The sequence below is a fragment of the Mirounga leonina genome, unplaced genomic scaffold, assembly GCF_011800145.1.
Source record: "Mirounga leonina isolate KUSES-001 unplaced genomic scaffold, KU_Mleo_1.0 Mir_165, whole genome shotgun sequence".
Classification (NCBI taxonomy): Eukaryota; Metazoa; Chordata; class Mammalia; order Carnivora; family Phocidae; genus Mirounga; species Mirounga leonina.
In genome coordinates this window covers 29,787,279-29,801,611 of record NW_023270415.1, presented here as the reverse complement: position 1 = coordinate 29,801,611, position 14,333 = coordinate 29,787,279, and the positions used below count along the sequence as shown (strand labels likewise).

The 14,333-nt window shown below is 36.8% G+C and overlaps 1 long non-coding RNA gene across 5 annotated transcripts in view; it reads left to right on the top strand.

Annotated features, from left to right (window-relative positions):
• Nucleotides 1-14,333, top strand: part of LOC118014954 — a 93,755-nt gene that overhangs the window by 776 nt on the left and 78,646 nt on the right. For 4 of the 5 annotated variants that reach the window (XR_004680455.1, XR_004680454.1, XR_004680453.1 and 1 more), the window contains exons 1-2: nt 438-1,481; nt 11,491-11,757. This is a non-coding gene — a long non-coding RNA (uncharacterized LOC118014954). Of the gene's footprint in view, nt 1-437; nt 1,482-11,490; nt 11,758-14,333 lie in introns of those variants that run through there. The other variant, XR_004680452.1, reaches the window with a different exon arrangement.

The following is a 14,333-nucleotide window of genomic DNA, read 5'->3' as shown; positions in this document are numbered from 1 at the left end:
TAGAAATGAAACTCATAATCTTGGTCGAGTTTTCCAACTTAGAGCCCTTATACTCCTATTCTTGAAATTTTAAATAAGCTAAATTTTAAAGTGTTTAGACTCGTTTTACTATTTTAAAATGTGAAATAAATCTTATTTTTTATTCAAACCTATTTCAGGTTTAAAAAAGATCTTCTCGGGAGCCTGGGTGGCTCAGTTGGTTAAGCGACTGCCTTCGGCTCAGGTCATGATCCTGGAGTCCCAGGATCGAGTCCCGCATTGGGCTCCCTGCTCGGCGGGGGTCTGCTTCTCCCTCTGACCCTCTTCCCTCTCGTGCTCTCTGTCTCTCATTCTCTCTCTCTCAAATAAATAAATAAAATCTTAAAAAAAAATAAAAAATTTAAAAAAATGATCTCAAACTATGGCGAGGCTTTTTAACTTTAAAGAAATTTATTAATATTAAAAGTTTAATCACAAACTAATATGAAATATATTCAAGATAAACTCTTGAAAAAGGGAAAAAGGACATTTATATGGCAGGGTACACTTTTTACATTAAACACGTTAGGATGTGCATAGAAAAAATTGGAAATATGCACAAACTCTTTACACTTACAGATTATTGTTAGAGGCTTTAATTGTCTGCATTATGTATTAATGGAAAATTATATATGTTTAATAAAGAACATGTATTACAGCTTTTAGGCCCTCTGGTTTTATGATTCTGTTCTCTTGAAATTTCTATTTTTAAAATAAGAAAAATATTATACCTTTGAATATGTAATGTGGAGTATGGAATATGGTATGTTTCTGTTAACTTTAAAAAACAGATTTTCTCAGACATATTATAAAATACCATTAGTATTAATATTTTTCAATGGATAAACACATGCATGCACATCGAGACTCATATATACTGTTGATTGTATTATACAAAGCAACTTCCACTTAATTCACTATAATTTTAGTGTCTGTAGAAATAAACAGTATTATATATCAAACAAAAAGTGTTAGTTGTATCTTATAGACAAAATATGATTTTAATGTAAAGAATGATGCTGATAACCTGCCACAAAAAGGCTTTGGCTTTGAGTTATTTTTCCAGTAATAATCATATTGTCATCTGCCTACCAATGATCAACAGCTTGAAATTCTGATAAAGATCCTCACTTGGTATGGTTTGTGGGGTTTTTTTTTTTCTTCTTCTTTGTGTCCTGCTTTGTTTTAATTGTTGGGAAATCTAAGACAGTAGAATCATGATACTGACCTAATTTGTACCTTGGAGAAGAAAGGATTCTGCCTGCTTGGGCACATATAATATGTGCTTCCATGTGATATATAGAAGAATGTTATAATAATACTGTACTTTGTCCTTAATGCATTTTTTCAATTCCAGGCACTTTGCAAATAAATGCATTATTTATTGTATTTTAACCACCACTGCCACCCCCATAAAAAGAAGAATTACTGAAGTTAATTGCTTATCTAGGATTAAAGTAATGGTAAGTGAAAATGGACTTAATTTTTATTTCAACTTTACGAATTGTTTTCATTCCCAAACTGTTAAATGTGTATCTTTGCTTCTTTTCATCTTATATGTCTAATACCTAATAGGCACTATGTAAGTTTATGCTAGTATTATTATTTTTGCTTTCTGGTAGCACCAGAGTCACCAGAAGTGTTTGAATACTTAATGGTGTGAATTGTGTCAGGACTGTGTTTTTCTCAGACATATATCTTACCTTATATTTTGTAAAATTCACCTTGTTTTCTGTCTGGAATTATATTTAAACATGGATTAATTAGGAATGAATACTAGATTCAAATGGTACAAATAAATGACTTAAATCTAGGACTACTGAACTTCCAACAACCAAATAGTGTGACTGTGTGGTGTGTGTATGTATTTATATTTTTATCATTTATTCTGTATAAATATATATTCAGTTGTCTTTCTCTGAATCCTAAGGTAGATGGAATCAAGCAAAGTAGAAGATAGTACTCAAAAATGTCTCAAAACAGCCCTACGAGGGGACTTTGAGTAACAGAAGGGGATCTCCTGTTCTGTAAATGGAGTTTTTAAGAATTCCCCCACCCCTTCCAGTCTCCTGCTAGCAAGCAGGGATCTGTTCTCCCCTTAGCCCCTACATTTGCTGTTGGGGGTTCTACCATATTTAAGGGGATTCCCCCTTATGCTTACCAGGGGAACCCCTCAAGAATGGGGCATTCCCCATGGGGCGCCTGGGTGGCTCAGTCGTTAAGCGTCTGCCTTCGGCTCAGGTCATGATCCCAGGATCCTGGGATCGAGTCCCACATCGGGCTCCCTGCTCTGCGGGAGGCCTGCTTCTCCCTCTCCCACTCCCCCTGCTTGTGTTCCTGCTCTCGCTGTGTCTCTCTCTGTCAAATAAATAAATAAAATCTTTAAAAAAAAGAATGGGTATTCCCCAACCAATTTATCCCCTAATTTCACTTTAGGCTATGTAAAAGTGCTATAGGTTACCTTGATACTGGCCTACTAGAACTGCTGTGAGGCAGAGATCCTATACCTTGGTCAGCTGATCTTTGTTAGCCAAACGTGACTGTCCTTTACTGCCTTGGTAGGGACACTTTGCCTCTTTAGTTTCTAGGGTCAATGGCCTATGATTCTGTCTGTGGGATTGACACGTGTCATCCACCAGAATGAAGTACCTGAGAATGGTAACTGTGTGTTATTCACTCTTATAATCCCCTACCCCAATCCCAGCTTGGCACATAGTAGGAGTTAGGAAATGTTTGTTGAATAATTTATCTTTCCTTGCAATGTGTTTTGCTAGGCAATTTTTTCTTCTGTTTCTTCTTTTTTCTTTCCTTACTAAGTCAAAGGCATTATTTTTTAAAGTACTGAACTAATGTTTCCACTGAATTTACGTTAAAAAAATAATCATATATATACAATGGAATATTATTCTGTCCTAAAAAAAGAAGGTAATCTTGCCATTTGCAACAACATGGATAAAACTGGAGGACATTATGGTAAGTGAAATAAGCCAGACACAGAAGGAAAAATACTGCATGATACTACTTTTATGAGGTATTCAAACTCTTAGAAGCAGAAAGTGGAGTAATGGTTGCCAGGCGTTGGGGTGGGGGTGGAAATGAGAGGTGTTAGTCAAAGGGTACAAAGTTTCAGCTATGCAAGGTGAATAGTCTTAGACATCTATTGTATAGCATCATGCTTATATTTAACAATACTGTACTGTATAAAAGTTTGCTAAGAATGTAGGTCTTAAGTGTCCTTCACAAAAAGGTAATAACAAAGTAGGCAGTAGAAAACTTTTTTTTTTTTTTAATTCATTTATTTGACAGAGAGAGACACAGAGAGAGAGGGAACACAAGCAGGGGGAGTGGGAGAGGGAGAAGCAGGCTTCCCGTGGAGCAGGGAGCCCAATGAGTGGCTCGATCCCAGGACCCTGGGATCATGACCCGAGCTGAAGGCAGACGCTTAACGACTGAGCTACGCAGGCGCCCCAGCAGTAGAAAACTTTTGAAGGTGATGGATATGTTCATAGCATAGATAGTGGTGATGGTTTCACAGGTGTATACGTATCTCCATATTCATCAAATATAAATAATATTATTAGTATTAACACCATTTTCTATGTAGCTTACAGTGAATTACAGTTTGCACACTGCCTTTAAATTAAATCAAGGTAGGTATTATTATCCTCATTTAACAGATGAGGAAACTCAAGTACAAAAGGGTTAACCAACTTGCTCAAGATTATTGGATGAGGCAGAAGTTACATTTGTAAGGTTGAAGACAGTCTCTAGTCTAAGGCATCCTTCCCTACTAAAACACACATGATACACTATATCTGCATAATTATAGGCTACACTCAATTTTAAACTTTTTTCATACTTTAAACATGCTCATAGGAGAAAAAAATAAAAAAGATCACTCATTTTTTCTGGTAACAAAACTAACCACTATTGTGTAAATATAGTCATCTTTTTCTGTGCCTAGCTAAAATGGTTTTTTGGTGTTTATGAACTGGATCTTAGCATATTTGCGTTTCTAGTTATTAATATGTTTTAATATGAGTAAATATTTTTAGTGTCATTTTAATGGCTATGGATATACCTTAATTTATTTAACTGGTCTTCTATTGTTGGATTTATCATTGTTTACAGTTTTTTGGTCATTATAAACAATTCTTTAGTGAATATTCTTGAAACTAAAACCTTGTATCTATTATTTCTTTTGGATAAATCCTAAAAGGGGAATTTCTTGCAAGAGGAATAAACATTTTCATAAAGTCATTAGTATCATTTGATTGCCCTCCAGAAATGCTCTCAAAAGTGTGAAAAGTACCAAAAGAAAATACAATTAGGGAAGTGTTTTTTGGTTTTCTTTTAAAGATTTTATTTATTTGACAGACACAGGGAGAGGGAACACAAGCAGGGGGAGTGGAAGAGGGAGAAGCAGGCTTTCCGCTGAGCAGGGAGCCCTATACGACTTGGGACTTGATCCCAGGACCCTGGGATCATGATCTGAGCCCTGAGCCAAAGGCAGACACTTAAACTGAGCCACCCAGGCGCCCCCAGTTAGGGAAGTATTTTTATAATATTGGGCCATGAAAGACCTAGTTCTAAGTAGAACATATAAACAAGAGCTTTAAAGAAAAAGCTCTAACAGAATTGCCTATATAAAATTATAAAACAAAAGTTTTTCTTTTTTAAGATTTTATTTATTTGACAGAGAGACAGCAAGAGAGGGAAACAAGCAGGGGAGTGGGAGAGGGAGAAGCAGGCTTCCCGCCGAGCAAGAAGCCTGATGCGGGGCTCGATCCCAGAACCCTGGGATCATGACCTGAACCAAAGGCAGACGCTTAAGGACTGAGCCACCCAGGCGCCTGAAAACAAAAGTTTTTAAAACAAAAATTTTTCAGAGACATAATAAAGTTTTTTTTTTTTTTTTAGGTGTACTAGGAAAAAGAAATCGGCTATATGTGACAAAGGCTTAATATCACTAATATACAAAGAGCTCTTGTAAATCAATAGGTCAAACACATATCTAGTAGAAGAAAAAAATGTGCAAAAGACGTAGAAAACTATATAAGAAGGAATACAAATGACTAGTGAACATATCAGAAGGTATGCAGACTTGGCTAGTAATCAGAGCAGTGTGCATAAAAAACACCAGTGGGGGGAAAAAAAACACCAGTGGATAAGTGATTTTTTAATCCATCAGAGGTGTAGTAAAGTAAATATAATTGGGAATGTAGAATAACTTATCTGGTAGGCTGTTTGGCTGTATGTATCAAAATAGAAAAATATATATATGTATCTTTTTTCCCAGCAATTTCCTTTCTAGAAATTTATCCTAGACAGGTATATTAAGATGTCTGTGCAAGGGGTGCCTGGTGGTTCAGTTGGTTAAGCGACTGCCTTTGGCTCAGGTCATGATCCCGGAGTCCTGGGATCGAGCCCCGCATCGGGCTCCCTGCTCAGCGGGGAGTCTGCTTCTCCCTCTCCCACTCCCCGTTTGTGTTCCCTCTCTTGCTGTGTCTTTCTCTGTCAAATAAATAAATAAAATCTTAAAAAAAAAAAAAAAGATGTCTGTGCAAGGACATTAATTGTAGCACTGTGTATAAGCCTAAAAAACTTGAGCTTTCATCAGTATGGGGTTATTTACATACATTATGGTACATGCTTATAATGAATTATTGACCAACCATTAAAAAGGTTGATGTGGCATTTTATGAGTCCAGGGCTTAGTGTTGAGTTAAAAAAAGCAATAATTAACATATATAATAGGAATAATCAATTCAACCATTAATGTTTATTGATAGCAATGGTCCCTAGAATATATACATAACTTCATATGTGAATACTAGCATGGAAAGTAGTTTAAAAGGATAGTCACAGAATGGGGACGATAATTCTCTCAGTAGTTGAATTTCAGTTTTGAAAAAAATTTCTTGACACATTTTCTGTACTGCTGTGTATTGAGAATATAATTTATATTGGGTATAGAATCCCAAAAAATCAATAAAGCTATTTTCATTTTGGGAGAAAAAGTTAACTTTGATAATCAATGACGTGCTTTTTCCCAGGACTTCTGGGAAGGAGTACTACTCATTCTTCTTTTTCTCCACACACTGTGAACCCATTTTGCCTTGCCCCTAAAAAATAAACATAAAAGATTTAAAAGACAAAAACCAGTGTTTCTTTTCTTAGAAAATCCCAATCTCTTTAAAACCTGAAGTTTCAAAGTCTCAAGTTTACATGCAAATGTTCAGAGAAGCATCTATCTCAGTACACCATACATTCTCGCCCTGCCCTCTAATCCATTCCTACAGGGAAGCCAGTAATCTTTTCAGAATGCAGATCTGATCCTATCACCCCACCCACACTCATGCTTAAAACCCTACAAAGGTCTCAATTATTTTCTGTTGGTCTACATATCAAAACACTTTCTAAACACTGGCCTGTAGAGTCCAGCAAGGTCTGGCTGACTTTCATACTGTAGCTCCATCTCATGCCTGGTTCCCCCTGCTGCTGACACTCGTCCTGAAGCTAGCCTTTTTCTTTCCTTCATGTTTCCTTCGATACCTACCTGCCTGGCCTTTGTGCAGGCAGTTTCCAGTCAGAAATGTTTTTCCCTCCTTTCTCCTAATTAATTCACAGTCATCCTTAGATCACTTCCTCAGGGCAGCTTTTCCTAACCACCCACACCCACCAATATTCAAATATCCTGTTGCAGATTTTCCTAGCATTTTTTAGTTCTCCTTCACAGTACTTGTCATAATTGCAGTTTTTAAACATGTGTAATTATTTGATTATTGCATGCTCCCTCAATAAACCAAAACTCCATGAGGGCAAGGAGTATTTCTGGCTTTGCTCAATATTGTATTTCCATCATCTAGAAACAGTGACTGTGACATCACAGACAATCAGTAAGGATTGGTCAAATGAATCAATATATGAATGCACAAATTTGCAAACACTAGGTATACACAATCTTGGACGTCAACAAAAGACTAAAACATAGATCAGAATAAATTGATCAGAGCAGAATAAACTAGTAGAGCAGAAATACCACAGGTGTTAACTATTGATAATATTTGCATGTTATACAATGTAAGGCATTTCTATAAAGTGTACAGTTGTAGGAAGATTGTTTTGAAGTTTTTAAGAACTAAAGCTAGTGAATAAAAATAATTCCAATTACAACTTCTATACTACGTCATTAAAAATACACACAAATGAAATGTTTCTTAACTGTGAAGTTATGGTTTTATTTATTTATTTTTAAAGATTTTATTTATTTATTTGTCAGAGGGCACAAACGGGGAGCCTCCGGCAGGCAGAGGGAGAAGCAGGCTCCCTGCTGAGCAAGGATCCCAATGCGGGACTCGATCCCAGGCCCCTGGGATCATGACCTGAGCTGAAGGCAGACGCTTGACCAACGGAGCCACCCAGGCGTCCCTGTGAAGTTATGGTTTTAATTAAAAATATTTGAAAATTCAGGGTTGCTTTGACTGGCTTATTCAGTAGAGTATGTGACTCTTGATATCAGGGTTGTGAGTTCAAGCCCCATGTTGAGTGTGGAGCCTACTTAAAATTTAAAAAAAATTAAAAATTAGGTGAGTAGCATTTAAAAAATATTTGAAAATTCAGAATTTAATGATAGCTAACCATTTTGTGGTTGCGGTTTCTCTGCGTTTTAATTACTCACAAATAGGAGTTAGCTCACTATTCTCTGAGAAAGATGAAGTAAAAAATAAAATGACTTCTTCGTATATGTGAGTTGTACAAAAATAGATTATTTTTACAATATGAATTTTTTATATTGGCTGTAAAGAATGAGAACAATGAAGTAGGGGTAGAGGTTTAATATTTATTTTTATTGAAAACTCAGTTACTGGAATGCCTGAGTGGCTCAGTGGGTTAAGCGCCTGCCTTTGGCTCAGGTCATGATCCCAGGTGGGATTGGGCCCCATATCTGGCTCCCTGCTCAGCAGGGAGCCTGCTTCTCCCTCTCCCTCTGCCTGCCTCTCTGCCTACTTGTGCTCTCGCTCTATCTCTCTGTCAAATAAATAAATAATCTTAAAAAAAAAAAAAGACTCAGTTACTAAAACCACATATACATTATCAATTTTTATAGGAGATGCATCTCAAATATTTAGTTTACAGATACTGTTTAGTTCACAAATTGATTTTCCTGATAGGTTGATTAACTAGGCTCTGATCAGTAGCCACAAAGTTCATGCTAATCCTCTTTCCTAAGTTTACAAATGCAAACCAGTTACCTTCAGAAGGACCATGTGAGAAAACAGGGAAGGGAGAAAGATGTCAGGGCCATAAAGGTATAGTGCTATGAAGAAATGTCCTAAAGCAGGGCCTTCTTTTTTTTTTTTTTTTTTAAGAATTTATTTTATTTATTTGACAGAGAGAGAGGGAACACAAGCAGGGGGGTGGGAGAGGGAGAAGCAGGCTTCCCACGGAGCAGGGAGCCCGATGCAGGGCTCGATCCCAGGGTCTGAGCCAAGGCAGGAGCTCAAGGACTGAGCCACCCAGGCTTTCTACACAACTTCATGCAATAATTTCATAGGGGGCTTAAATTCCGAATAAGTTAACTGCCCCCAGAATCTGGAGTTAATGTTAAAGTCAGAAAATACCACACTTTGGGGGAGCCTGGGTGGCTCAGTTGGTTAAGCGGCTGCCTTCTGCTCAGGTCATGATCCCAGAGTTCTGGGATCAAGCCCCAGCGTCAGGCTCCCTGCTCAGTGGGGAGTCTGCTTCTCCCTCTCCTTCTGCCCCTCCCCCTGCTTGTGCTCTCTCAAATAAATAAATAAAATCTTAAAAAAGAAAATATCACACTTTGAAACTAAAGCTAATGGAATTTGTATACTTTCAGGTCTAGCCCAGTGCTCTTCAAACTGGGGTATACTCAGCTCTGGAGGTATACCAGGAATTCCTAAGAGACGTGTGAGCAACACATAGATAGTTTTTAAGAGAATTAGTGGTTAGGTTTTCAACTTCCATAAGCCCTGTTTTTCCAAAACTGAGCTGCTAAAGACCCGCCTCCCCTTGCCCAATCTTACTTTTTTCCCCATCACCAAAAAGAGGCACACCTTTCACCCACTCCTAATCTTAACTGTGTTAACATTGCCCCAGGATGGAAAAGGGGCACCAGAGACAGAAGTAAAATGTCCCTAATTACTTGGTAGCTATACTTTTGCAGATGGTTTTCAGCTTTTCCTTTCAACGAAACTGAAGAAGGACTTAACCAAAGTGTCAGTTAATCATTAAAAATAATTTTCAACAATAGATCACTAAGGGTTTTTTGCACATAACTTGGAAGGAGTTTAAAGAATTTTGTGACGTAGCTAAAACAAACTCCTTCTATTCCCATCATTCATAATTTTTCATGAACAAATAGTCTCAGCACGTCTTCAAAAGAAGAAAAAAAGGAATAAAATGTATGATGAACCCTTTCTCAGCCTAGCAAACAAATTCTGACCACATTAATTAGTTGAAGAAACTTAGCTAATTAAGAAATGTATTTTCAATAAATGTTTATATCATCCTTAATATCAATATATTTATGTTGCTTTGACCAAATATGCACTAGTAATTATAATGGTAGCTCATTTCAGGATATTTTTAGGACATATAAGGTCCAGAAATTTTTGAAATTAAATTTCAATTGATAATGGACTTCTGAGTATAAATGTCATATTATAAAACTCTGGAAGTGGAATGGAAGTAAAAAGGAATAATATAAATATTTCAACTGTTCATATATTTTTAAATGAATAATGGTGGGTATTAAATAATTATGGTATATAGATTCCATTGGATGGATTTTCTAAGATATTTTATTTTGTATTGTCAATATTTATAACATGCCAGAAATGACATTCATTACAACAATTTGAACTTACAATGAAAATATCTCAGATGCTACCTTAAAAATGTATAAAAGGGTACATAGTATTTCAGAATTATTTTGGGGAGGACACTGATCTATTTTTCACCAGTTGATAGTGAAATGAAAAAAAAAACTAGAAAAATTTTCATAAAGTTATATTTGTTCAATTTAAAAGATTATTATTTTAAATTATATCCTTTCTCATGGTTTAGACTTAAGATATATTTTGAAATTATGATGTTAATGGACTGTAGCTTTATTTTTAATGTTCTTTTCTTCATTGTTGCCTAAAATGTTTTTAAGAAGTTATTTTTACTAACTCACAAAATTCAAAACCCTGAGAGAACCACTGGTCTAATAGAATGTAAAGAGGAATGTTTATTTTATAAGACAGAATATTCTGAAATTACTGAGGAATGGAGATAGCCAATTTACTATCTAGTTTAGTGGACATAGCCAACAAGCACTTTAAAGACATTTTTTTGAGTTTCTGCTCTGTACTGAACATCAGGATTTAGTAGATAGGTAAGATTGTCCCAATCCCCAAGAAACTCACCTTTCAGTGAGGGAGAGGAATATGTAAATTAATAATTATAATGGTTAAGTGTTGATAGAGATATGTAAAATTGCTGTGGAAACATGGAGGATAAAATGACTATTGCTGGTTTTAAAAGTTGAATTGCTAGGGAACATAGATGAAAATGGGAATTTGGCCAAAATAAAAGGATATTTATCCTAAAAGTAAGGCCATTTTGGGGTGCCTGGGTGGCTCAGTTGTTGGACGTCTGCCTTCCGCTCAGGTCATGGTCCCAGGGTCCTGGGATCGAGCCCCAGGTGGGGCTCCCTGCTCAGCGGGAAGCCTGCTCCTCCCTTTCCTACTCCCCCTGCTTGTGTTCCCTCTCTCACTGTGTCTCTCTCTGTCAAATAAAGAAAATCTTAAAAAAAAAAAAAAAAAAAAGGCCATTTTAAGTTTGGTGTGTTTTGACTCTCGGACTGCTCGAGGTGAGATTTGTAAAGAAAGAATGGGGAAACTTCAATAAAGAGTTTGGTTTTTATCCTGAAAGTGATGGAAAGACTGAACGACTTTTTAAGCAGGGAAATGAGTAAATCAGACACTTCTTAATAACATCTAATTCCTAATTATATGCTCGTTCAACCATTTGATCTTTAATTTGGCTTCCTATGTAGATTCACCCACTAGGAAGAAGTTCTCTTAGTAAACATAAACAAGGTAGGTTACCCTGCCAGGTAAATGTTCTACTAAAAAATAATGAATTGCCAAACTCTTCTGAATTGGTTTGAGATAGTGTCCAAAATCTAATATATTTTAAATATAGTGAACAAGCCCAGTTTTGGGATGCTCCAGCCTGAGTTGCAGATCTGAGACAATATTATTGAGATCAACGAATTGTTTCTACTTCTCAAAGTCCTGCCTGAAAAGCTAGTGGGATTTCTAAAGACTTTCTCGATCATAACCTAAAGATTACATACCCAACAGCCTCTCAGGTCTATTGAGAATTCAGTAGTCATGATGAAAATAATTTCGTAAAAGATGATAATGATAATTTAAAAATCCTTAATGCAACGTCCAGAAATGAAGATGAAGCTCTTCCAAGTATATTCGTGATCAACCAACATAAAATTTGCCTCAACCTTTGGGATATTACTCCTGCGACAAGAACCATAAAGAGTGGCTGTGCCATCATGCCTCTGTTTTCAAAAGGAGTGGACCAGACAGTGTGGGTGGAGAAGGAAAAAAATTCATAAGCACCTTTGGATAAACTGCTCAAAGTCGTTGCGCTACTTACAAGAGCTCAGCAGAGGCTTCTGCATGAACAAGAACAGTCGACATGAGTGAGGTAAGTTGTTTTCTTTTTGGTGAAATGAGAATCAATTCATTCATTTTGGCTTGATAAGTTTTTTGACTGCTCTGAGATCTATTCCCCCAGGCCAGTCACAGTCGGTGTTGTACTGTGCAAAGGTATTATGCCTCACTGGTCAGTGGAACCATTAGGCTCACTGAACAAGTACAATTCAGGTCCAGCCTACTTTTTTTCTTCTGTTTAAGTAACCTGACCTAACAACCGTGGGATTCTGTTGTTGACTCTTAAATATTTCAGGATTTTCAGGTTTGCTCAAGAGACACAAATGGTCAATTCGTGATTCAGAGACTTCTTCCTGCTCATGTGCTCAATGTCACATTAGTTAATACACACATGTGCAAAGCTATCCACAAGTGATGGGCTTATGGTTTTACTGTAGAGGACTTCAGTTTTCATTTTTCCAGACTTGGGAAAATTACCGAGTATCTCTAGACCCTGGTTTTCTCATTTCTAAAATGGAGCTAATAATAGAAAGGTAGTAACCTTCTAAGTCTGTTGTGAAAATTCAATGAAATTATATATGTAAAGCATTTAGCTCAGTGCCTGGCAAACATAAGCCAACAAATTAATTTATTCAATTCTTCAAATACTACATGCGGGTAGTAGAAATAAGCACTAGAGATAAAATAGCAAGAATAGACAGTTCTTGCTCTCATGATGCTTACAATCTCATGGAGGAGGGTGACAATCAAATAATCACAAAAAGAAATGTAAAGAAGAGAGAGAAGAAAGAGAAAAACGTGGTTTTGGAGCTTATAATAGGAAGATAAGATTTGGTTTTTGAGGGTGACTTTCAAACCTGAAAATTCTCTGGGAAAGTGGCATCTGAAAGATGATGAAGAGTTAACTTGGTGACGAGAAGAGAGATGGCTTTCCAGCCTGTGCAGAGGCCTGCAGAAGAATGGGTCATCTCAGGTTTGAATGATAGGAAGCAAGCACCAGTGGCCAGAGCAGTTGAGGGGGAGGGAGCAGGATGTGAGAAAAGGTGGGTTTGAGAAGAAGTGGATGTGATCCATTGAATAGCAGTTTTAAGTTTGTCTTTTTGATAAGAGCAATGGGAACCTGCTAAAGGACTTTTGAATTCAGTAGGAAGAAGGGACAGCATGAAGTACCATGAACAGATTTGGATTTTCAGATCATCTTGGCTGCAGATAACAGATAAGATGAGGACCAAAGGACATAGAAGTTTATAAGAGATGATGAGAACTTGGACTAGATTAATAATGGTAGAGGTGGAGAGAACTGCACAAATTTAAGAGATAATCTGGGAGGGAAAGTTTATATAAGTTGGTGAGGGATTGGATATGGGGATTAAAAAAGAGCGAAGTGTGGACTCTTAAGTGTCCGAGAGCAGTCACTAAAACAGGTAACATCAGAAGAGCAAAGTTTGGGGGTAAAGTTATGAATTCATGTTTGGAAATTTCATTTTGAGTTTCTTTTGAGATATTTGTGAGCACGTTAAGTAGGCTACAGCTCATAGGTTATATGTCTCATAAATGTATGTGTATATACACATGCACATGCATATATGTCATCTGTGGATAGGTGGTGACTTTTTCACCTGTAAAATGGGCACACTAATCCTGCCTCACAGGAGTGTTGTAAGAAATGAGTTGGAGAGGATGCACATAAAGTGCCTAAGTATGTATCCATAATTGTGCCAGGCCAAGAGATGGAAGAAAGGGCACTGGGTCCAGTAGTGGCAAAGTGATATGGAAATGTCTGAGGAAATGATGCAAGCAGTGTCAGATAAGCAGCAGCTGGAGTCAAGTGTGATAAACACAAGAGTCTGGTATATACCACTTCTGAAGGTTGATCTCTAGATTCTGTCAGCAAGCTACCTAGATGTTTTCTAAATGAGCAATTACTGAATCTGGAGTCTGGAAAGGCTCTTACTAATACAAACTATGACATTAAAGTATTCAAGGCAAGTTTTCATGGAAATTCATCAGCATTTATTGAGGGTCCCGAATCCACTGTGGTAAGGTCAATGAAAAATTTCTGGAACTGAAGAGTAGAAGTTGAACACAGAAAGAAGGGGGAAGGTGTGTTCTAGGAGGAGTGAAGAGTACTAAGACTCACAGATCTGTGAAAGCACAGTGGGATGAAAGGAGTGAAATTATCTTGGAATTAATAACATTTGGGGAATGACAAGGGATGATATTGGATAGGTTAAGGGCCCACATGATGGAAAGCAAGTAAATGATGGGATCTATCAGAAAATTGTAAGCAGGGAAATGATTGGACTTGCTTGTAGATAGAAAGGTTCAGACCATCATATAGACCAGAGAATGGAATTGAAGACTGAGAGACAGAGTTATCAGTTATGATGCTATTGCAGTAGAACAGGAAAAGATTAGAAGCTTGATGTCCAGGAGGCATTTGGAGAATAGTCTGGATTGGACATCTATATCGTATATATACTATACTATACTATAGTATACTATATACTGTATATATACTATATATACTGTATATACTATATAGTATATATACTATATAGTATATATACTATATACTGTATATATACTATATACTGTATATATACTATA